Source organism: Mirounga leonina, unplaced genomic scaffold (assembly GCF_011800145.1).
Source record: "Mirounga leonina isolate KUSES-001 unplaced genomic scaffold, KU_Mleo_1.0 Mir_488, whole genome shotgun sequence".
NCBI classification, from domain to species: domain Eukaryota; kingdom Metazoa; phylum Chordata; class Mammalia; order Carnivora; family Phocidae; genus Mirounga; species Mirounga leonina.
The window spans coordinates 12036673-12061358 of NW_023270777.1; the positions used below are offsets into that span (position 1 = coordinate 12036673).

Sequence of the window (24686 nt, forward strand, 5' to 3'; positions counted from 1 at the left end):
CCCACCCTCATGGCCCCACTTCCTCCCTACCCATCCCAGGGAGGAGAGGTGACAGGCCTGCTCTTCTCAGAGGACACCCAGCTGGACATTCCTTCCTAGCTGGAGAACAAGATCCCAGCTGGTACCGGGGGAAGGGAGAGAGACAGGAAGGGGACAGCTCCGTAAGGACAGCTGGGAGGACAGAGGCAGCCAAGAGTCTGGTCTCACAGGGGTTACTGATCCAAGAGAGCAGTGAGAAAAAGCTCCAGAGGAGATGGTTCCAAAATAGCAAGGTTATTTTTAGAGGCAAGGAGGGAGCCGGAGAGAAGCCGCATCCTGGAAGGCAGGCTGTGGGGCTGGCAGGCAGGAGCCACACATATATCATCAATGCTTTAAAGGTAGGCCAAGCCCGCTCAGGGCAGGTGACCCCCCGCCACCTTCCAGGACTGCCCGTGAGGCTGCTGGCCAGCGCCGGAACAACAAATAATAGCTTTTTTCCTTTTCTGACACTGTTAGACACTGAAATGAGGAAAAGAACCCCAAGAACAAGCAAAGAAGGCATTAAGAGATTCCTACTGGGGTGAGGGTCAGCAAGGAGGACCTTCCTAAAGATGATCTGTTAGCCCTGCATCCTCTGGCCTTTCACCCTCCCCCCAAACAGGAAGCACTTTTGGGCGGGAAATGAGGCTCCATGGCCGTCACCACACCAAGGGCAAAGAGCTCCTGGCCTGGAGTCAGGCAAGGCACTACCTTAACGCCCCTTTCTGGTGGCTCTCACAGGGAGGAAAGCCTTGGCCAGGACCCCCGGTGGTGTGGGGCACGAGGTGAGGAGGCTGCCCCCACTTTCGGGGCAGCTGCCAGCTTCCATACTGAGCACCCCCCCCAGGACTTGGCGCTTCCTTAGTTGGGTTCCTGACGAAACAGCAGGGGGAGAAAAAGCGAATGGTGGCCAGCTGGGGGTTGCTTTATCAGGTGCCTCCCTCCTAAAGCTCTGAGGGTAGGTCCTACCCCTGACCAGCTGCAAGCTCCCTGTTGCCAGGCATGGGGAAGAGGCCTGGTCTGAAGGTCAGGATGCTGGGTCCGGTGTGGATGCCAAGCTCAGACCAACTATACCGCTACTGGAAACCCTTCTTCATCTGTCAAACGAGAGGAAGCAGGAAGCTCCTGGACCCCCTCCAGCTCGAGCGCATAGGAGCTTCCTGGTACTTTCCAGGCCAACCCACCAGCATTTCTGACGCACTGCCAGCTCCCTCCTCATCCGCTGGTGCCCAGCTACAGAAGCCGGACCAGAGGAGCGCTGCGTTCCAGAGCCCTCACCCAGTACGGCTGCCGGCTCTCTGGTCCACCGGAGGGGGAAGAAGTAAGGTTCCCAGCTCCGAGAAGCCTTTCCTTATGGACTCTCTGGGCTCAGCTCAGAATGGAGGTGGCAGGGCAGGAGAGCCAGCTGTGAGCTCACGGGGAGGCCTGTGACTTCAGGTGGGGACCAGAGGAGGGGCCAGAGTCCCACTTCTGACAGTGGGCCACAAGCATACTAAGACTAGTGCTCTTCCTTAGTTCAGTAGCCTTGTAGTATCTCTCCTGGGCCCTCCTGGAGAGTCCTTGAGCTGGGAAAGGGGGCTTGGTGGGTTATCCTGCAACCAACCAAGGGGGGTTCTTCAGGAGCAGTGAGCAAGGGAGGCGGCCTGGGACCCGCCCACTGGTCTTCTGGCTGGGGAGACCCATAAGCATGTAGGGGTGAGTCCCCCTCCCCAGATGAGCGCTGCAGTTTCAAGAGCGCACCCCTCCAACCCAGGGCAGGGCCCGCAGGATCCTTCTAGGCTTCCCCACCCCGCCTTGTTCCAGTTCCAGCCCCTCTACTCTTCAGAATTTCTAATCCCAGGTCTTCTCTGATGTCATGCCACTGCCCCATCTGAACCCTCTTTGGGTGAACTAAGGGTGGTGACCTCTGCTCTCTCAGCTCAGCCTCCCCCACGCAGTAGCACACGCTCCCTGTTGGTACTGACAAGGCTCATGGGTTCTCTGGGGTGGGTCCTCTGGTACACGAAACAAGGACACTGATGCTGTGGACCACTGTGAGGATTAGGGCCATGAGCAGGATCATAGAGCTGAGAGGGGAGAGGGGACAGCAGAGGAGCTTTTCCAAGGTGACTTTTCCTCCTTTGTCCTTGACACGCCCCTCCCCCCCCATGCTTGGACTCATGGGTCACAGTTGCCAGTGTATGCCCACCTGTGACACATGGATGCGTGGACACGGTAAGTTATCTACTGTGCCACTGTGCCAATGCCTTATAAATTATAACACACACACAGGAAAGCTAAACGGGGACAATAAAACGCACCAACAGAGACTGTAATACTTTCTTCTCACTATACTCTCCAGTGGGCCATCTGAAGGCATGTGCTTGTCTTTAGAAACTACTATTCCAGGGTTCGGGGTCAAGAAACTGCTCACCATTCCCTCAGGCACAGTAACTGTGTTTGCTGGACACATGGCCACCAGCTACTGACGAGATTTCCCAGCTAACCCTGCAGCTGAACGCGGTCACGGGACCTAGTCACCAACCATGCCCTAAGACTTCCGACAACCTCTCTGGACCTCAGTTTTTTATGTGTGCAAAATGAGGTCCCTACCTCCTTCCAGAAGAGCTTTCAAAAAGGCAAAGACATAACAAGCTACAGCTGCATGAAATGACCATTTATTTACTACCTGTGTGTCACCCTCTTTCATGCCTCCTTAAACATTACTCACAAGGAGGGCATTAGCTAATCCTGTTACATATGGGGAAAAGGGAGCAGAGCTGACGGCGGGCAGAAGAGAAGGGAGAACCGGAAAGCTGACCCAGGTTGGCATTTGGCAAGCACTGTGCAAATAGTTCCTCCTGAGCCTCAATAGTGCCACGTGCGGGAAGAGGCCCCACCAGTGCCAGCGTCACTTGCCGCCAAGCAGCTCACTGTGCTAGGTGGGCACTGCAGGCCAGGCCCCGGCCAATGCATCCTCTCATGACTACTCCCACACCCCTCTGAGGCTGCCTACACCACCATGCCACCCCCACTCGCCCCTTGACTAGTCAGCACTCAGCCACAGCTCCTGCACCCAGAGCTCGGGCAGATTCAACCAAGGGCCCAGGTGTGGCCCTACCCACCTCAAGGCAGGAGCAGGCCATACCCATCTGCATTCTCAGCACGGAAGAGAGAAGAGATCTTTGACAACCCATCTCCTGACTAGGCCAGACCCTGTGCTTGGAGAGCAAGGGCAGATATCTAGGCTGCAATCCAAATCCAGCCAGAGGGAACCCCTCACCCCAATACCGTCAGCAGGGAGGCCAGCTCCATCTGACAAGCTCCCTGTTCTCATTCTGCACCTCCAGAGTTAGGAATCCAGGCCTCCGATGAGGCTGAGTGGCACCTAGTTTTGCTCGATTCCAAAAAAGGGATGGCTGTCTGCAGGCCACCCAACTCTGTTATGTTGCCAAGTTATGGGTTAAGTCCTCAGCCAGCAATGTCACCAGATGGCCCTCTAGCCATCTGGGGGCTTCCAGTCCTCTTCTGGTCTCCACACTACACCCGCTCAGATGGTAGAGCTGCATTGGTGTGAATGAATCCCAAGGCCAAAGACCATGTAAGCATGAAGTGACCCAGCAGGAGGACTAAGACAAGGGCCTCTCTCCAGGGATGTCACCACATCCTGCTGAGAACGCAGCCATCTCCTGTCATCTGCCCACTGGCCCACAAAAGGCCAAGGGAGCCTTTGCCCACTATAGATGGCCACCTGTCAGAGGTTTGCTTCGGAAGATCCTCCCACAGCAGCCTTACCACCTGGACAACCTCCAGCCCCATCCCTGGCCCAAGCAGGTGCACTTTAGGGAAAACAGGTAGCCTCCACTTCTTGTTGGATCCTGGAAGTTGGGGAAGGTAAGCATGTACGAGCCACAGAGAAAGAAGAGGAAAGTAGGACAGGAAGACAAAGAGGGGCCATTTCAAGCTATCGGTGGGGGCCCTTTCCTCCTGGCAGCTGTGCCTACACAGCCAGAGGCCAGGCAAGACTGGGCTAGAATGGAAATACTCCATTTTATGCCCCACTTCTCCATTCGGATGGGAAAACAGAGACCCACAGAAACAAAGACTTTCCCCAGCGCAAAGAGGTGCTCACAAAATCTCAAGGTCAAAAGTGCCTTTCAACGTGAAGGCCAACCCAGTGCACTGCAGGTCCTGCAACAGTTCCTGTATTTCAAACCTATCTGTCCACGACTGACAGAGAACCACGCATTCCACACTGGGAAGGCCAGGTGTATGGGCACACACACACACAGAATGAAAAATTGGGGAATACTTTTACTACATGTCCTGTGTTCCATATTATTGCTCCGTCACACTCCCCACGACCCACTTGAGGAGGAGGAGAAGCAGTGCCACTTGGTGTCAGCAGTCAGCCAGCACTCTGCACACGGCCAGAAGTAGGGGTGAGTATGCTCCAGGTAGGACAAGAAAACTCTCCCTCACAGTAGGAGCCATTGCAGCAAGAATAATCCTAATCGTCTTCTACGGTCAGGCAGGGCTCTGGAGAAGTACTTAGAGGTTCACCCTGACGACAGCCTCAGGAGGAAGGCACTCTGACGGCCTTGCAAGTGGGGCTCAGGGTGGGAAAGGGACCTGTAACCCAGCGGGGTCACCCAGGTCAAGTGTGGCCCAGGGTTACTGCAGAACCTGTCGGTGGGCAGGATCAGACACGGCCTAGGCAGGAACACGATCCCCCCTGCCCTCCCCAAAGGGGAGGATAACGGCTCCCATAAGCTCCCGTACAGAGGCCTGCCGGGAAGCCACGCTGGAGGCTTGGTTAGGCCACCTGAGCCAGGCCCAGGGAGAGACCACATACATCCTTTCTTGGGGATTAGGGAGGTTAGACCGGAATTTCCTATGGCAGGAAGGTGACCCTTGGGGAGCTTTGCTGGGTGAGTACTGCACCCCATCTCAGGCATCCCTGGAACCCCATGCCCTGACAGGAACATGTGCTGGTCACGATCACAGAGACTGTCTCTGGCTCTTCCTGCTACTACCAAACAGCTCACAGAGTCCCGAGTCTAACGAATCATGAGTCCCTCTCTCAAGAGGTGGACACCAAATGCCATCCAGGTGTAGAACAGGCCACCTGATTCTCTGCCCTCCAAGGCCACAGTACTCCCCAGTGAGCAGCTCTCTTTAGACAGATATCCTCAAAGTCCAAGTTCTCAGAGAAAACTTGGAAAGACCCATGGAAAAGGAAGTCTTGAGACATACCCACGAAATCACTCAGAATCGGAGTCCGCAAAAGCCCCTGCTGGCCCCTCTGGCGGCTCAGAGAAGCCTTCCCCCAACCTCAGCGGGAGCCTCAGGGCAACGGGGGATGGACGAGGAGCTGCCATAGGTGCCCGCCAGGCAGAACTTCTTTCCTCTCATTCCTTGCATGGCACAAAGCCCGCAAAGTCCCCTGCCCAGGCGTGTGGTCAGCCTCCCTTGGATCCTACAGTCCTCGTGGTTTACTGGGCAGTTTCACACCCATCCCCTACACCAGAGCCGCTAGCCGCACAGGTCTGTGTCTGTGATCTCACATGGCCTCATCTGGACGAAGCGGTGAATCCGCACCCCTTCCTGCCCTTTAGGACTCCCAACACGAACCCTAACTGCTGCAGCTCTGGCCGCAGGAGGAGGCTGGGCCAGCCATGCTGGGGGCTACAGTGTGGAGAACCTGTCACCTGTGGACCCATCACCCCAGGGCGGGGGAGCCAAACATGACTGCGCTCCCAGCCCCTTCTTCCCCACAAAGGCTCAAAGATCTAATGTAGCCTCTGGGCTTTACGTTTCCAGAGCCCATGAGCCAAGAAGAGCACCACCCTCGGAACAGAATCCTAGCTCTGCCAATCACCATGTAAGTCACCTTGGGCAAGCTGCAAAGTTTAAGCTTCAGCTTCCACAAGAGTAAAATGGGAGGAACAATATCCTTTACTTCAAATGCAAAATGGAGCAGCTGCTCTGGACAACAGTCTGGAGGCTCCTCAAAAAGTTAAACATGGAGTTACCATATGACTCAGCAATTCTGCTCCTAGGTTTACACCCCAAAGAACTGAAAAGAGGTGTTTGAACAAAACTTGTACACAAATGTTCATAGCAGCACTATTCAAAATGGCCAAAAGGTAGAAACAGCCTAAATGTCCATCAATGGATGCATGGATGGCGCTCAGTCGGTTGAGAGCCCAACTCTTGGTTTTGGCTCAGGTCGTGATCTCAGGGTCATGGGACAGAGCCTGGCGTTGGGCTCCATCACTCAGCGGGGACTCTGCTTGAGATTCTTTCTCTTTCTCCCTCTGCCCACCCCCTCGCGCTCTCTCCCTAAAATAAATAAATCTTTTTAAAAAATGGACGCATGGATAAACAAAATGGTCTAGCCATAAAACAGAATGGTATTCAGCCATAAGAATGAAACACTGACACACACTTTCAACGTAGATGAAAACATTACACTAAGTGAAAGAAGCCAGAGACAAAAGGACAAACATTGTATGATTCAGTTTTGATGAAATATCCAGAATGGCAAATTCACAGATACAGAAAGCAGATTAATGGTTGCTAGGGGACGAGTGGGGAAGTGCGGAATGAGGAGTGACTGCTTAATGGGTATGAGATCTCCATTTGGAATGATGAGAAAGTTCTGGAACTAGACAGTGGTGATGATTGCACAACATTACAAATGTCCTAAATGCCACTGAATTGTACACTTTAAAGTGGTTAATACAGTAGTTTTTTGGTTATGTATATTTTACCACAATAAAAGAAATCCCTCACCTCACAGAGTTGCCATGAGACTAGAGAGGATACTGTTCACGTAAAGTGAGGGCTCAGGGTTGGCACACAACCCAGGCTGCTTCCCCTGCTGTTTGTCAGTGTGCGCGTGCACGCACACACACACACACACTCACACTCACACACTCCCCACCAAGCAAGTGGGTGGTGGTAAGAAGACAATTTATTCAATACATTTTCTCTGAATGCTTGCCACAAGGAAAAGGGAGGAAGGCATTAGGCACATGTGTCTCCTACCTGCAGACAGAGAAGAGGCCAGCAGGGTGAAGGAAGCAAGTTGGCCTGGCTGGACTGGAGAGAGTTGAGGCATCATGGGTCATCCTCTCCCTGAGAGCGGAGGAAAAGCCACGCCTCCATGCCTACACTGGAGGCCAGCAGCTGGCCCAAGAGGACTACCAGTAGGCTCTTGAAAATGACAGGCCCAACTGAGGGGTTTACCCACGTGCAGCAGAGCAGGTCACGTTTATTCTCTGTGCCTCCCGGTCCCTATCTCAAGGCCCTGGGGGAGATCAGGGTCTGGTTTCCCACCACACTGAAACGGGGCCGGTGGGAGTGGGGTGTCTGCCCTTCTTCGGAGCACCAGACACTTCACCTGCGCTGGGGCCCAGCCTTCCTCCCCATAAGCTCCCAGGCACAGGCAGGCCCACGTCTGAGTGTTGCTTCCACTTCTCTCCTACTGCCCAACTTACCGTCATCCCACTGCCCACTGATCCAGACCGAGTTGGAAATGGGAGCCTCAAACCTGGGAGTGTTCTCAGGGAGGCATGGCAGGAGCATCCGGCACACAGTGGGCAGGTCTGTGGATTCTCTTCTCCCAGGCACGGCACGCAGTTCCTCAGCACTGTTCAACAGTTAGAACCTAGGGCTAGGCCGGCCTCCCTGTGGTGGCCAGTACCGGCCCCAGAACCGTTCATGAGCAGAAACATGGCCGTGCCATAGCGGCTCCCACGGTCTCAAGCCCAAGCTCTCTGCCCTGTGTTTGAGGCTCTCAAGAGCCCCTTCCTCACAGGCCCAGGTGACCCACCGATAAACAGGCTGGCTTCCTTAAGAGCCATCTCCTGCCAGAAATGTCTGCCTCACATCCTTTACTTCCTGGATGGTCACCCTGTCCTCTCTGAAGGGAAGAGCCCTGCATGGAGCCCTGAGCCCACTTACGGGCCTGCCCATCTGTTCTCCATGCTAGACGGTGAGGTCCTCGATGAAATGAATTCGATTTTCCTCTATATGCCTATATGCTGGCACTCTTCATAATGAGCCTTAGCACATATTTTTGAATGATATATGAAACGAACCAACCCCTCTGTTTATACTGCAAATTCACTGTATAAATATTATGCTTTATTTATAAAAATTTTATAACATATATAACATAATAAATAGTATAAATGTTTCCTTTATAAAGTAGGAATACCCACCCTTGCGAAATCCCGTTTGTTAAGTGGACAGCAGGACACTCTTCATGCAAAGGTGAGACAGGAACAAATCCTCCACTGTCTGAGGTGCATGAGGGGCAGGAGCTGGTCTGAAGGAGATGCAGGGCCCAGAAAGGGAACCTGACCTTCAGGGGCCCATGGTTCTAAGTACCACCCCTGGGGCCAGGACTGTTGCAACTGGCAGATTTGATGAAGTTGAAAGGCAAGAGGTGGGTGTGGCCATACTATATAATTCCATTCACAGGAAATGGCCAGAACAAGTAATTGGATAGAGACAGAAAGTAGATTAGTGGTTGGGGGGGGGGGGTTGATTAGGGGTGATACATAAGGGGTACAGGGTTCCTTTGGCTGGGGTGGAGGAAGGGGAATGTTCTAAATTAGACTGTGGTGATGCCTGGACAATCCTGCAACTACAGTAAAAGGCAATTACTTGTATGCTTACAAACAAAACACAACACTGCACAGGTACAGAAATAATCAAGATGTGGTGGCCGACAGGGGAGGCCCTTCGAGAGACCTGTGTGGCTCTACTCAGGCTCCTGCAGGAAGAACACGCACAGCCTACTGCCTCCAACCCAGGCCTGGAAGGTGCTTGAGGCCAGTCCCCTGCCCCGCATTTCAGACGTGGAAGCCAAGGCCCAGACAGGCACAAGGACTAGAGCCCAGCTTTCCAAATCCTAACCTACCTCAACACATGACCTCGAGCGCAGCGGCTAGCGCCAACCAGCCCCGCAGAGCTAACATCCAACCTACCAGGCTCTGACATGCGTCCGCACAGACGGCATGGCTGAGCAGTTATTACCTCGGAGTCCCCTTTTCAAGATTCGGCTCTGGCCCCATCCAGGGGCGGGGTGAGCTTTCGGAGGCATTCAGGGCTTCCATGGTTTCAGCAGAAAGGGGCCCACAAATGAGGGAGCATTTGCTAATCCCAAGCAGCACCGGGAGCTACACTGGAGCTGTAGCCTGGGAGCGGCAGAAGAGGAGAGGGGTTGCTTAGCCCAGCACAGTATGTGCAGGGGTGGCTGTGCAAATGACCCACTCGAGGCTTTGTCAGTCAGCCAACCTCCCTGCCTTTGTGGGGCCTTGTTAGGGTTGGCTAAACTTATTTTTTTAAGGGAGAAAAGACTACAACAAGGACCTTTTTCACTTGCTGCCAATGCCAGGAAGTTCCTTCTCGTACCTGCTGTGCCAGACTGGCCCAGTGGCTTGGCTGCTGGCTGCGCAGCAAGCAGTCGAGGGCCCTCGGCTTTCCTTGGGAAGCCATCACCACTCGACCAAGGCTCACCTTGCTCCTAAGACTGGGGGCAAGGGGACACAGGAAGAATACCTTTATCTTCCTTACCCACCCGATCAGCACGGCAGCAGGATTCCACCAGAACCAAGTGCCTACTACACCATACGTGACAATTACACTGAATCAAAGACCAAAATTTTGTAAATGTAAGAGCAAAAAATACACAACTCTTAGAAGAAGACAAGGCCAACAGCTTTGTAACATTGGATTTGACAATGATTTCTTGGCTATGACACCAAAAGCACAGGCAACAAAAGAAAGAATAAGCTAGACTTCATCAATATTCAAAACTTTTGTGTGTCGAGGGACACCTGGGTGGCTCAGTCGGTTAGGTGTCTGCCTTCAGCTCAGGTCATGATCCCAGGGGCCCTGGGATGGAGCCCCGTGTCTGGGTCCCTGCTCGGCGGGGAGCCTGCCTCTCCCTCTCCCTCTCCCCCTGCTCATGCTCTCTCTCTGTGTCAAATAAATAAATAAAATCTTAAAAAAAAACACAACTTTTGTGTGTTGAAGAACACTACCACAAGAGTGAAACGGCAACCCGCAGAATGGGAGAAAACAGTTGCAAACCACGATCTGATAAAGAATTAATGTGAAGAATATATAAAGAACTCCTAAAACTCAATGGCAAAGAAACAATAAATGGACTAAAGACTTGGATAGACATTTCTCTAAAGAAGATAAACAAATAGCCGATAAGCACATGAAGAAATGTTCGACACATCATCAGTTATTAGGGAAATGCAAACTAAAACCACAAAGAGATACGACTTCATACCTACTGGGATGGCTTTAATTAAAGAAAGAAAGAAAATGACAAATGTTGGCAAGGATGAGGGGAAACTGAAACCCTGTGCACTGCTAGTGGGAAGATTAAAATGGTATAGCCACTGAGGGAAACAGTTTGGCAGGTCCTTGAAAAATTAAGCACAGAACTACCATATCATCTAGCAATTCCACTTCTAGATATATACCCAGAAGAACTGAAAGCAGGGGGTTCGAGCAGATATTTGTACATCCATGCTCATTTTAGCATTATTCACAACAGCAAAAAGGCAGAAACAACCCAAGTGTCCACTGATGCATGAACAGATAAACAAAATGTGGCATACACATACAAGAGAATAGTATTCAGCCGTAAAAAGAACTGAAGTTCAGATACATGCTATAACATGGATGAACTGAAAAACATTACGTTAAGTGAAATACACCAGACAGAAAAGGACAAACATTATTGTTTAACTGCTATGGAGTTTCAGTTTCGGAAGATAAAAAAGTTCTGGAGATGGGTGGTGGTGGTGATGGTTGTACAACCATGTGAATGTACTTGATGTCATGAACTGGACGATGACAAATAGTTAGGAATAGTGTTGTGTTATGTATGTATCTGAACACACACACACGCACACATACACACTCACAAAGAACCAACCAACCGTCCAAGCCAACTTGGATTCCCATGCTGGGAAGAACGGCATCACGAACAGTAGAAACAGGGTGGCAGGCAGAAAGAAATGCCTCATGTAGGCTGACACGCTCCTGTGTGGAAGTGATCATTCTAGAGATCATTCTAGCTGGCCAAGTCTAGCCCAGCTTACAGTGGCCTTGCATGAGGTCCTCCCCAGCACAGAACAGAGGCCTCAGTGCGCACAGATCTTAACCCTCCCACCCTCCAGCTTCCTATTCCTACCTCTCCCCCCAGAATCCTGCCACTCTTCTCTCCTATAGGGTATCAATACTTCATACCACAGCTGGACCTGGACAACATAAGAACTATTTTCCTGGAAGGTGTGGTGACCTAAGGTACAAACTATGTACAAATGAGCATCTGTTACAGGTATGAGCCTTCTGACTTGAACAGGACTAGTATGGTTTAGCACATTGGCCTAGTTTGCCCCAGAGCCAGCAAGCTTACTTCCTGAGCTCCGGCCCTTGAAGTCAATCTCCTTCCCCCACCAACAGAGCCACTAAACCCCGCCTTTATAGTTTGCCTTTCTTGGTTTCCACCTGGCACCTCTGCCCCCTCCTCCTTCCCAGTTCTCCGCCTGCCTGTGCAAATGTGCTTTGTCTCGGCCTCTTCTCCTGGGAGGTCATATAGTCTTTGGGAGCCAACCTAGAGGACTCCTGACTCACACCTGGGCCTGTGGGCCTGTGGCCCCTGCCGAAGTTCTCAGGCCCCTGACCCTAGTTCTACTTTACACTTACAATCCCATCTACTGATAGTGAAAGGAGTCTTCAAGGCCCTGCCTATAAGTCCATGTAATCACCTTAGAACTTGCTACACATGTTTAGGTATAGACAACAGGTTTTTACTGAGCACCTACTTTATGCCAGGCTCTGTCCTTGGTTGGTGCTGGGGGAAGGTGAGAAAAGGACAAAGCGCCACCTTGGGGAAGCTCACTTTATTCTTGTGGCAATAAAGGTAAATAAGAAGAAAACAAAGAATGACCCCATTTCCGGTAGTCAAATCAGTGACTAGAAGGACAGGGAAGCAAGCAGGGGGCTAGGGAATGCCAGGGGCTGGGCACGCAGCGGGGCTGAGCAAGGTGGAGGGAAGGAGAAAGTAAATGCTAAGGCCCTGAGGCAGGGATGAGCTGGGGCCCGGCCTGCTGTGGGACTGGAACAAAGGGGGTCCAAGGAGGCCACAGCCAGCCGGGCCTGGAGGACATGATCTGCTCTGGAGGTGTGCCAGGGCAGGCGGCATGGCTACAGTTCACAAGAATCCTCTGACCCCAGACAAGTGAGGCAGGCAGAGGAAATGATGGCCCAGACTGGAATGCTGATGGCATGTGGGGTGCAGAGTGACTGACTCTGGGGTATGTTGAAAAGACAGAGCCAAAAGGACTCAAGTCTGAGGCTAAGAAAAAAGAGCAGCCAGGGATGACAGTTAGGATTTAGGCCTCAGTGACTCAGGGCTAGTACGGGTACTAAAGAACTATATTTTTCTTTCTTTCTTTCTTCTTTTTTTTGTGCTTTGCTTATATTCCAACTACCTTTTTTCTATTTCCCTGCCTCCATAGAAAACAGAACCTCCTGGGCTAATGCCGCAAGTGATGGGACTCGGGCAGCCAGGACAAAAAGGCAAGTGGAGCTGCAGAGGCAGAGAGAAAGCAGGCTGTTTAGACTGTGGGAGCAGGAGGGGTCTCTGGGAGACCACTACGGGCTGGCTGAGAGGACAACCTGGCCGGAGCAGGGGTGTGGCAGGAAAGGGAAGAGGTTGAGTCCAGGGGTGAAGGGCAGAGCAGGAGCACCGGCGGGGCAAAGTCTGAGGAATGAGGGAGGCCAAAGGGGGGTGGCAACCTAGAAAAGGACTTGAACTCAGCTTTCCTCCTCTCGGATGCAATGGAGATGGAAGCCGGGACAGTCCTTCTCAACAGTCATGTCACTTCTCAACAGAAAGAGCTTGCTTCTGCGAAAAGATCATGTCTACCAGAGTCGAAGGCCTGACACATCAGGTAACCAGCAGGTGACAAAGCAGGGCCCTGAGGGGTCAGACGGCCCAAGGGCACACAGGCAGCTGGGCAGAGCTGACCTCAGCCCCGTGAAGCCCAGGGCCACCTGGAGGCCCCCTGGAGCCAAAGGAGCTAGTGCTGGTGCCAACAGAGAAATGCCCAGGTCCTCCCTTGTGGGTGGGGGCGGCATAGGATTTGGCAGCTGACACACAGCCCCAGCAGGCCGCTCAGTCCCCCCTTGCTCCCCCTCAGCTGCTCTGAAATGCTTCTCCAGGCAGCCCCAGCCCCAGTCCAGGGAGGCCATCTTCCTCCAGAGGAAGGAGCACAGAGAAGGTGGCTTGAGGACGGGGCTCCCACAAGTCGGGACTTAAGGCCAGAAACATCCCAGAACTTGGTTCACAGGAGAGACAGGCACTGGAGAGAAGGATCCCAAACAGAGGGAGGCCTACAGGAGCCGACTGAAGGAGCCAGGGCTGTTCAACTTAGAGAATGAGGGATGACTGAGGAAGGGCTGGGGATACAGGATAGGGCCGTGGTCTCCAAAATCAGTAGTTCAACAAACATGCACTGGACCCCAGGCCCCGGGGACAGTGATGAGTAATACGTGGCACCTGCTACACAGAGATCAGAGCAAAATAAAGGCATGAACACAGGCTGGAGGAAGCATGGCATAAGGAGGCCAGGAACAGGCCAGGAAAAAGGAGGCCAATGTCTTAAAAGCTTCTTGTGGCACCAGGATCAGACGTGTCCGGGAAGCGCTAGGCTCAGGGGGCAGGAGCAGACACAGAGTTCAGCTGGAGATGAGGAAAGGCACTGACTAAGGCTCCTTCAGTACATGAACACTTTGTCCCTGTAAATCTGAGGCTGGCACCATCTCCACTGTGGATAAATAAAAAACACTCAGAAAAGCAAAGCAGCTACTACCAACACGTCCATCCATTTAGTAGATCTCTATGGAGCACTGACTACGTGCTGGGCACCCACTGGAAGCCCTGGGAACACAGTATTGAACAAAGCCGACAGAATCTCTGGCCTCATGAGGCTGACCTTCCACACTGAAGTCAGGTAACAGAAATAAAGCATCAGGTAGCGGTTAAGGGCCAGAACGGAAAATGAAGCAGGAGCAAGCACGGAGGAGTCTGGGGCAGGGGGTCATTTTGAGAAGAGCAGGTGGGCAAGGTCATCCCCAGGCAGGGGAGCAGAAATAAGGGAGTGAGGCGCAGGGAAGGGGTCGGGGGTAAGCCCAACAGCAGGGGACCGGAGCGTAGGTCTGACCGCACAGCAAGCCTGGGACACGATGGGGAAGCGGGAAGCTGACAAGGCTGCCAGTCCTCCCTCCTCGTGCCGAGGGAACTGCTGATGGAGGATTCAACCCTCGGTTCCCCCGTGTTGGTCCTGCTGCCTTGGTTTAATCAGATAGAAGATTCTAAAACAGTCTTATAACTAGAGCACAGCTAGTCCTGAGAAGGATGCCAGGCCTCCATGGTCACTCGCTCCCCAGCATCACCCATCGCCACCGCCAGCAGGCCTCCCACTATAGAGGTAGGAAACAGAGGCTCCTGGATAAACAGGTCACAGCGGCGAGGCGCCCAGGGCACAGGGAGATGGAGGGAAGCCCTTGGCAACGCTGCAGTCGTGACCCGAGTGCACCCACTTGCTAACTTCGCTCCCACCATGCCAGCCCCACTTGTCCTGGGCTGCACACCTGCCTGGGCTCCCTGGCAGGGGGTGGGTCTTCCCTTCCTTCAAGGGCAACTCCGCTGGCACTTCGTTTCACAGCGGTTCCTGGCTTCCCCATCTAGAGCGACTTCCTCTTTCTCCAAGTTTCTATGGTAGTTCTTTTTTATTTGACTTATTTATTTATTAGAGAGAGGGAGAGGGGATGAGAGAATCCCAAGCAAACTCCCTGCTGAGCGTGGAGCCTAACTCGGGGCTTGATCTCATGACCCTGAGATCACAACCTGAGATGAAATCAAGAGTCAGATGCTTAACTGACTGAGCCACCCAGGTGCCCCTCTATGATACTTCATTTCTAAATAAACTTTTATTTCAGGATAGACTTAGATTTACAGAAAAGTTGTGAAGCTAGTGCAGAGAGTTCCCACATACCCTTCACCCATTTTACCCTATTATTAGCACCTCACACCAGTGTGGTACATTTATTATAATTAATTAATCAATAGTGATCCATGATTAACTGAAGTCCCTACTTTATTCCGATTTCTTTAGTCTCTTCCTAACATACTTACTCTGTTCCAGGACCCCACATTACATGTAGTCGTCATGTCACCTTAGGCTCCTCTTGGCTGTGACACTTTCTCAGACTTGCCTTATTCGTGGTAACACTGACTGGCCACATATTTTGTAAAGTATCTCTCCATTGGAATTTGGCATTTTTCTCATGGTTCGCCTGGGGCTTGGGATTTGGGGGAAGAAGACCACAGAGAGGTAAAGCCCCCTTCTCTTCAGTCCTATCCAGGGCACAGGACTTCGCACTGCTGATGTTGACCGTGAACAGCTGGCTGAGCTTGTGTGTGTTAGTTACCTTCTGCACTCTAAAGTTACTGCTTCCCCTGCCTTAGGAGCGAGCAGCCCACGCATGAGGAGTGGGGACTTAGCTCCACCTCCCTGAGCGGGGAGTTATTCGGAATTCTCCTGCAAGGAGATTTTCTGTCTTCCTCACTTGTTTATTTCTTCATTCAATCATTTACTTATATGGACTTGTGGATATTTATTTTATACCTTGATTTTAATCCAACCCTGCAGTATGTATTTTGTTGCTTGAATTCTGTCTGTTGTTGTAGCGCCAGTCACTGAGGAGGGCCTCCTCAGTCGGCTCCTGTGCCTCTCTGACAGATCCCGTCGGTGTGTGCACAAGCCCATTCTCCAAGTCCTCCCTTAATGTCTGACACTACAAGGTGCTCCAGACCCAGCCTGTGCATTTCCGGCCCCGGTCCTACAGCTGGCCACTTCTCCACGGAGCCCTGCTGAGGAGCTTCGAGAATGTACTTAGAGCCAAGACCCGGTGCCAGGTATGCTCACCGCTGCTGAGGTGTTGCTGCCCCCAGGCCTTCTCAGCTGACAGCACAGAAACGGAGGTGCACAGAATCCGTCTGTCCACCCACCTACATCCACCCCGCTCTCTCACTGTCTCTCCTTATATAACTCTATTTAACTAAACATACTGATAGCTCTGACTCTAATCCAGCACCACATGGATCGTGCTAGCCTCTCCCCTTGTTTGCCTGGAAGCACCCACTCCAACAGCGGCCCCACTGTCTGCCATCCGATTACTTAACTGTCCAGTCGCGGTACACGTGCACAGTAGTCCCAGAAGTGTTAACCAGTCCCCCACAAAAAAGAACGCTATCCACCAGAGCACAGTGCTCACGTGCAGTCCTTTCTGCCTGTAGTCTTGCACGCTCCGCTCATTTCCGGAGGGGCACACCTCTTTTTCACACCACTGCCTGCCATCTCTTCCGGCGAAGGCCCAGGGAAAGAGAGCCTGTCCGAGTTCCCCGTACACCCACGAGTTCAGCAGTGAGTAGTAGAGCAGACACTAGGAGAATATGTTATACCTGCTGTATGAGTTTTTGAGCGCCCTCTCCCAGGACATGTTAGATTAGGAGAGAAAGGAGAAGACTGAGGACAAAAGGGAATGAGGGGGGCTCAAGGCACCCCCTGGCAGCAGCGGCCCTTCAGGCCTGTGCGAGCGGTCTCTCCGGACCGGGGCAGGGGGAGGGAGCCACGCGGGGAAGGAGGCGGAGGCTGCCACACAGGCAGGCCGGCGGAGCAACGGTGGCCTTACATGGAGATTCCCACACCCCAGCTCCCAGCCTTCGAATCTGCCTTAGCTCGGGAGGAAGGGCGCGCTGCTGCTCCACACAGTTGAGCTGCTTTCCCACCTAAGGGCCTGCCAGGTAGATCCCGGGAAGAAAAGCTGCTCTTCGCTCTGGCAACCCTGAAAGTCACTCGGCTGCCGGGAGCTGTGACATCCTCCAAAGCCCGTCCGCAGCAGCCTCCCACTCACCCTCGGTCCGCGGCCCGGAGCAGGGAGAAGAGGCTCTACGGGACCAGGGCCTCACCAGAAAGGCTAGAAAGAAGGCAAGCAGTTTTAAAATGCAAGGTTTCAGAGCTTACAGCAGCGATTCTCCATTTTGGCTGAATCATGGAATCACCTGGGAAGATTTTTAAATAGACACTCCATGCCCAGAGACTCAGATTTAAACTTTTTTTGGAGGGGGGAGGTGGGCTTGGGCATCAGAATTATTAAAAAGTCCCCTAATGCTTCTAATGTCCACGCAGAGTCGGGAACAACTGCCTCAAGGGGAGACCCTGATCTCTGTGATGCCGCAGCAGGCTCACTCTGCAGCTGGCTGGCTGGCCCAGGGCGGCCATCCAGCTGGATTAAGTCACTCACAGCTTTGGCTGGGCCAAAGAGGACCCGATGAAAGCAAAGACAGAGAGGGAGAGCAGAGACAAAACACAGCTGGGAAGAGCTTGCTGGTAGACGGGGGAGGTGGGGACAGAGAGGGTACGGAGGGAGAGTGGATACCACTGGAGATGTGATTTTATAAGGGGCCCAGCACCCGGTGCTATGGACTGCACGCCCCCACCAAAACCCTGCCAGCCACGATCAGGCATCCTGAGGGGAAAGGGCCAGCGGGGGAGAACGGCAGTTTCCCCTCCAGTGACACGGTGAGACCCCTGGGAAAATGGAGGCCATGCTAGGCGACCATGCCACCTGTGAAGATGGGGGGGGGCGGGAGGGGAGGCAACCAGGGCCACAGCATTTCTGTGTGATGACAGGGGGCAAAGCCCCGAAAAGCCCTGGCCCCAGGAAGAGGTGCCCTGAAGACCCAGCAATTTGGGACGCGGACTCCTGCTTCCACAGCCCCTGTCCTGAGCTCTGGGCCCACTCTGCATACTCCGCACGGGTGGTTCAGTGGTAGAATTCTTGCCTGCCAGCTCCTTGGCCTCTGCTCAGTGCCAAGCATCGGCTGGAGCACAGCGCATGCAGGGGAGCTCGCTGCCCACGCTGGCAATGTGCTGAACCGCAGAGCACACACAAGCGGAGTACACACACACGTACACCCCTTCCCATCAACCCTGAGGCCGAGCCTCGGCGGCAAACAGGCCTGGGGCCACCAGAGGGCTCAGCTTAACAAGACCCACTCAAACTGGAAGCCCAGACTTTAAATCGCCCTTTGGGGAGAAATGCTCAGATTTATTTCAAGAATACAAATGTGCTAGAGACAGAGACACTCAAGCTTGCAACATATCCGGAACCACTGGGCTTCCCTAGCTGTCCAGGTTTTGGAACATCAGGGGAAAAGGGGAGGGGAGTGGTCACAAGAGGCCTCTGGCAGAAGACCCTCAGGTCTTCTGGTCCTGGGGCCTATGCACCGAGTCCACCAGAATACAGGCTAGGCCAGAGCCACGGCCCTCCATGCCTTCCCTTCCCTGCCTGGGACACCGGACTCCAGGCTTCCCGCAGGATGCCCAGGACAAATTGCAGAGGAAGCCTGCTCTGTGATCAGACCCGGGTATCCACTGGCAACAGCAGCACCGGACTCAGGGTGCACCTGCTACACATGTGGAGAGGGAAACTGGCCTGGGACTGACAGCCCATTAATTTCTCTAAGGACAGGCTCTGTGCCCAAATGCCATGGAGTCAGGAGCAACGTGAACAGGGTCCAGTCCTGTCCGGGTTCCGCCATCACTGGGAGGAGGTTGAGCCACCTGGAAGGAGCACCCTCTTCTTCCCAGACCCACATGCTTCTCTTCAATTCACAGAAAAAACCCACAAGCAGCAACACCCTCCCTCTTGGGGTAGGGAGCCTGGAGGACATCAAAACCTGACAGCCTTCTGGTTAAACTTCAAATCGCAGAAGCAGGAGCAAAGAAATAAGTAAATGTGTGGAAGATGGAAAGCCTTCAGAGAGGAGGGGGCTTGACGTCAAGTTTCTCTTCAGCTTATTCCCTGCTTTCAAAGATGGCATCACCCCCAGTGAAGGGATTTATGAGGATGAGATCCTCTGCAAGCACTACACGAAGGCTCACATTGACAAAGAAGTCCTTATTCTGGATGCTCTCTCTTGCCTCTTTCCTACTGGCAATTTCCAACCAACCTCAGGGGGTGCCTGGGTGGCTCAGTTGGTTAAGCGACTGCCTTAGGCTCAGGTCATGATCCTGGAGTCCCGGGATCGAGTCCCACTTCGGGCTCCCTGCTCAGCAGGGGGTCTGCTTCTCCCTCTGCCCTCTTCCCTCTCGTGCTCTCTGTCTCTCATTCTCTCTCTCTCAAATAAATAAATAAAATCTTTAAGAAAAAAAAAAAAAAAGAAATCCCCACTTCCTGGGACTCTGCACTGACACAGTAATGTTTTAAGACCCATCTTTAAAATGTGCCATTCCCAACCTGCTCTTCCAAGGCTGAGAAAACTTACAGATTGGTTGGTTATAGAGGCTTAGCAGGAAATTTTATGCACACATGGGGTCTTTTTTTCACTATCATCAACCCTAATGAAAACCCAGCCTCTGAGATAAACAAAGGTCTTCCTTATAACAGGGGCTGACGTGTCTCCCCATGAACCAGCTCTCCACCTGGAGTCTGTCCAATTGGCCTGGCCAGAGCCTTCAACAGGTCAGAGGCACTGAGAAACTCAGGAGGACGAATCCTGGACCAACAGCGATCCTGTGATGGGCCCTGTCCGGGCCCTGTGAAGCCTGTGGGTGGGCAGGAGGAGGGTTATCTGGGAGAGTGGTCTCTAGAAGTGTTCTTGGAGAAACAGCCCCTCTCTCAGGAACAGTCAATCTCAACTCTTTTGACACCACAGGCTTTCTCACACCAGGCTCTGTGCTTCTCATCGCTGCCTGCCACCATCAAGTCCTCTGGGCAGAGGCAGAAATGTCCAGAAACGACCACAGGCTTGCTGGGAAAGACCCTCAGCATGGGAATCATATTTCCTTTCACTCATCAACCATTCAACGGACTAATAACTACTGAGTACCTCTGCTGTGTCAGCAGGGTTGAAGGGACACAACGGCCCAGGACAGCGCCCCATAGATACTCACCCTGAAGGAGCTCCCCCAACCCACCTGGAAATGTTGCACTTCCTGATTTAGGTGCTGGCTACATAGGTATGCTTCGTTTGTGAGAACTCATCCAGCTGTACCTAGTGATGTGTAGGCTTTTCTGTATGTATGGTTTACTTCAATAAAAGGTTTATTAAAGGCCTCCCTTTGGGTGGAAGATGTCCTATGTCCTATACGGTGCAGGAACTGTCATTTAAAAAATTAAAGTGTAAAACAAACCAAGACCAAAACCAAAAACAGAAAACCTAAAGTGGATTAAAAAGGCCCTGCCCAGGTCACAGACCACGGCCCCCTCTGAAGAGCTGCACGGTTTCCAGAGGAACAAGGCCTGGCTTGAAAGCATCTCTTCCTTACAGTGCTTCCGATGGTCCGAAACAGCCTCTTTTGTGCCAGGGCCTCCAAGAGAACTGCCACCGCCAAGTAACGGACCCTCCCCCTTCTGCCTCACTGGATGCGACTTGGAGGCAAAATCTGCCATCTGGCCCTGGAGACATGTGCTTTCTCATCCCTGGAGCCTCAGAAGGCCAGAGCAGTCCTGCCCCAGTAAGAGCAGCACGGGGTAGGGGGGTTCCCACATAGTTTTAAGAGCAACACTGCCAAAATACATCTGCCCTGGGCAACCCTGGGACTCGGGACATGGCTGGCCACGGAATGGTGGCAGAGGCCCCTGCAGAGCTGGCCTGGAGCCTGCAGGTGAAAACGGTCTGACAGCACCATCCGGCCCTCGCTCTGCTCCCTCCGACCACAAGGGCAGGCAAACCCGCACTGTGAGCAGAAGACAGCGCTCCCTGACACGGAGGGAAAGTGAGGCCCATCTCAGGTTACACTGAATGAGATTAGTGTCCACTTAAGGATGAACAACAAAAGTCTATTTCTAGGTTTTTGTGTGAGGCTTATGTAACCCTAAGGTGGGAAACCATGATACAAGAGGAAATATAGGAAAAAACAAAACACACATGGTGGGAATTTGGGACTGTTCCACAGATGGATTTGAAAGCAACAAGGCCCCTCTCAGCTCTAGCATCTGCCAACCACTCCCCAAACCAGTAAGAACTCCAAGAGAGCAAGCTTCTATGGAGACAGAAAACCTTACTGAGTGCCCTAGAACAGACTGTCTCAGGGAAATAACAGAATGGGGGCTTAAGAACAGAGCTCGTGGCCCAGGCCACTGGGCATCAAGTTCTCTTTTGGGGGACAGATGGAAAGCAAGATTGGACGGGCCAGCCCCCATTCCGAATGGAGGGGGCAGCTCCCTGGAGCAAGCTGCCTGGCCCTGCAAGGGTCTGCTCACCAAGCCCTAGGGGGTGACCTCGGAGGGAGAGGCTCAGAGAAGACACAGCTGAAAGAAAACAACTGGGCCTCTGTCCCTGTGATACTCTGCCAGCAGCCAGGGGAGGAAAGTGATGGGGACAAAGGAAGGATGGAGAAGTAGTTCCGCCTTCGTGGCTTCCCACTCAGATCTGACCGCAGCCTTGGACTGCTCAGCAGGAAGGAAGGACGAAAGATACAGCCACGCAATGGGCAGAGAACAACTTGTGCCCATCCTCCATGGTACATCTCCTCTCCCGGGGACACAGATGGAACTATCAGGAGAGGAAAAATAAGTTCTGCTAATTCACCATCAGCCAGCTCATCCAGCCAGAGGCTCAGTGCAGCAAAGCCCATGGACGTGTGGCCCGAGCGGGATCAACGTGGCCATTCCACCACGTGCGGCCGGGAAACCACCGCTAGCACGCCACGAAATGCTGGGCTTGGGTGACATCGGTGTTCACATGCCTGCAGAGTAGTGCGACCTCAGGCAGGGTACTCAAGCTCTCTAGGCCTTAGCTTTTCTCGTCTATAACACAGAGGTAAAAACAGTGCCTAATTCACAAAGGCTGTCATGAGAGTTCGACAAGCGAACGTGTACAGAGCACTTAAGAACAACGTGCTATCTAGGTGCTATAAGAATATCCGACAAATCTGGGACACCTGGGTGGCTCAGCCTTTAAGCGTCTGCCTAAATAAAATCTTAAAAAAAAAATCCGACAAATAAAATACACATTCTTCATCATCGTCCTAGACCTACAAGAAAACACATTCAGAGAGATTAAGAAATTGGCTCGGCCATCGAGGAAATGAAAAGCAAAACCACAATGAGATGCTGCCTCACCCCTATTGGGATGGATATAAAGAAGATGGACAATGCATGGGAAGTCGTGGAGAAATCAGACCCTTCCTATGCTGCTGGTCAGAATGTGAAACGGCGCAACCACCGTGGAAAACGGTCTGGCGGTTCCTCAAAAGCTTATACATGGAGTTGCCATCTGACCCAACAGTTCCAGTCCCAGATACATATCCAAGAAAACTGTGCCCTTGACTAAAACTGTACATGGTCTTGGCAGCAGCATCATTCGTAACAGCCAAAAAGCGGAAACCCAGATGTGCACCAACAGATAAATGGACACACAAAATGTGGTACATCCACGATAGACTATTATTCAGCCTTAAAAGGGAATGACATTCTGACCCCTGCTACAACACAGATGAGCCCTGAAACATCGTGCTGACTGAAAGAAGCAGACACCAAGGGCCATATATTGTAGGATTCCATTTATAGGAAACGTCCAGAACAGGCAACTCCATAGAGCACAAAGCTGTCCAGAGCCAGGGGACGTGGGAGGCAAGTGGGGAATGACGGCTATGGGTACAGTGTTTCTCTTTGAATGATGATTCAATGTTCCAGAACTGGCTGTGTTGATGGTTGCACAACTCTGTCAAATACACTAAACACCACTGAACTGGTTGCTCTCAATGCCTGAATTACATGGTATATGAATTATATCTCAATAAAACGGTTACCAAAAAGAACTGTTTTTACTTGAAGTTACACAATTAGCAGGTTGCTGCACCAGGGCCTGGAGGCGAAAGTCTCTGCTCACCCACCCCTCTGTGGCCTCTCATAGGCCTCATTCCTGGGTGTCTGGGCATGCTGGCCTCCGCTATTCTGGTATCTCCAAGTAACAGAATTTATGAGAACTCACGCAGCCCATGCCAAAGAGAAAATAAAAAAAAATGTTATGTTTGCCACAGGAAGATTTTTATGACAACCAAACCTGCCACCTTGACCTCAATTCATGTGTTTAACCTCATTCCTATTCCTGAGGGTTTTAGTAGACCACTCCCTAGACGTGGGGCTTTGGACAGGGTCCTCTCTACAGAAGTATAACCAGGTTCTCTTCCAGGATAAGGTGGTCTGGAGAAGAGAAGGTGGGAGAATCACGTGTACATACATGCGCTCACACACTCCCCAGATGGCTAAACACAGAACGTCCAGGATGTGGACAGCAGGGGCAGAAAGGAGTTTCCACCTTGCCCTCCCCCCACAGAGACTGCGTGACCCCGAGGCTCCCCCCAGCAGGCCAGTGTGTTTGCTGTGCTCCATGGATCTGAACGCTCCTACCTCTTTGGAGGACCAGTCGTGCTCCCACATACACCTCTCTCCAGGTCCAATTCACACCCTGCCCCTGGTGGGAACCCCACCCCAGCTGCCTCCAGCTCTCCTCCCTCTCTGCCCCTCACCTGGTACCTGTGTGCAAGTGCAGTATTTCCCTCCTTAGGTGTCCATGTGTCCACCCCTAGCAAGGCCTAGAACTCCCCTGTCAGGAGGAGGGCTCCTCCAGTTTCCTAGCTCACTAGCAGAAACGTAGTAGATGCTTAGAGATCACCAAATGACTGAACAAGTGAGGAAACAGCAAGATGCCTCCTTTCTGCCAGAAAAGTTAAAGCCCTGAGTGTCCAGCTCATGGGTCTAATAACGGAGTGCTGGTCAGGGCAGTCATCACAAAACAAGGTACCAAATGGAATGGCCAGAGAGTCGCTTTCTAGAAAGTGCCCCTTAGAACAGAGTCAGAGAACAAAGACGCCCCACTCAGGGTGCTAGGTCTACTAGCCTACAGGTATCAGCTGACATTTATTCTTCCAGAAGGTTGGCACAAGAAGTGGCAGGTCCTAGTCTCCATGACGGAGCAGGCACCCCAGCACGCCCCAGCAAGGAAGCAGTGCTTGGGTCACAGGATTCTTTTCAAATTTACTCCTCACAAAAACCATACAAGGTAGGTAGGATCCCAGCATCAGTGTGAGGAGGTGGCGGCTCAGACCCCCTGAAAAGCTGAGAGAGCTGTGCAAGTTAGGAAGGAGTCGAACCAGGCGTGGGGCCCTGGTCTTGCTTGAGAACTTGGCGCCCACACAGTGCTGGGCCGGCCAACAGGCTGTCTGGTAAGCAATCAGGATGGGTCGCATGGCTAGAAGTGTCCAAAGGGCTGCCAATCTCACTGCCAGTGAAATCCTCCTTGCCCTAAACGGTCCTCCCAACCCCACAGGTCCAGTATCCCTCCCCAGCACCACACAGGCTCAACCCACCTCCCCTGTGAAGCTAATTAAATGCCTTGAGTTAATTTTAGTTCCAGGATTTCTAAATTTGGGGTGAGCTGAGATGCCGGGGTCACTGACTAGATGACCTCAATTGTCTCTGAAATGTCGGCCCTCAACTGCAGATGGTGTTGGGGGTAGCAGGATGAGACCCCTCCCTCAGGTTTTGAATGTATTTTACACACTAACCCC

General features: G+C 52.5%; 1 protein-coding gene across 1 annotated transcript in view; it reads right to left on the reverse strand.

Moving 5' to 3' along the window:
• MPRIP (myosin phosphatase Rho interacting protein) overlaps positions 1-24686 on the reverse strand; it is a 142287-nt gene that overhangs the window by 70004 nt on the left and 47597 nt on the right. The gene's annotated exons all lie outside the window — the stretch shown is intronic.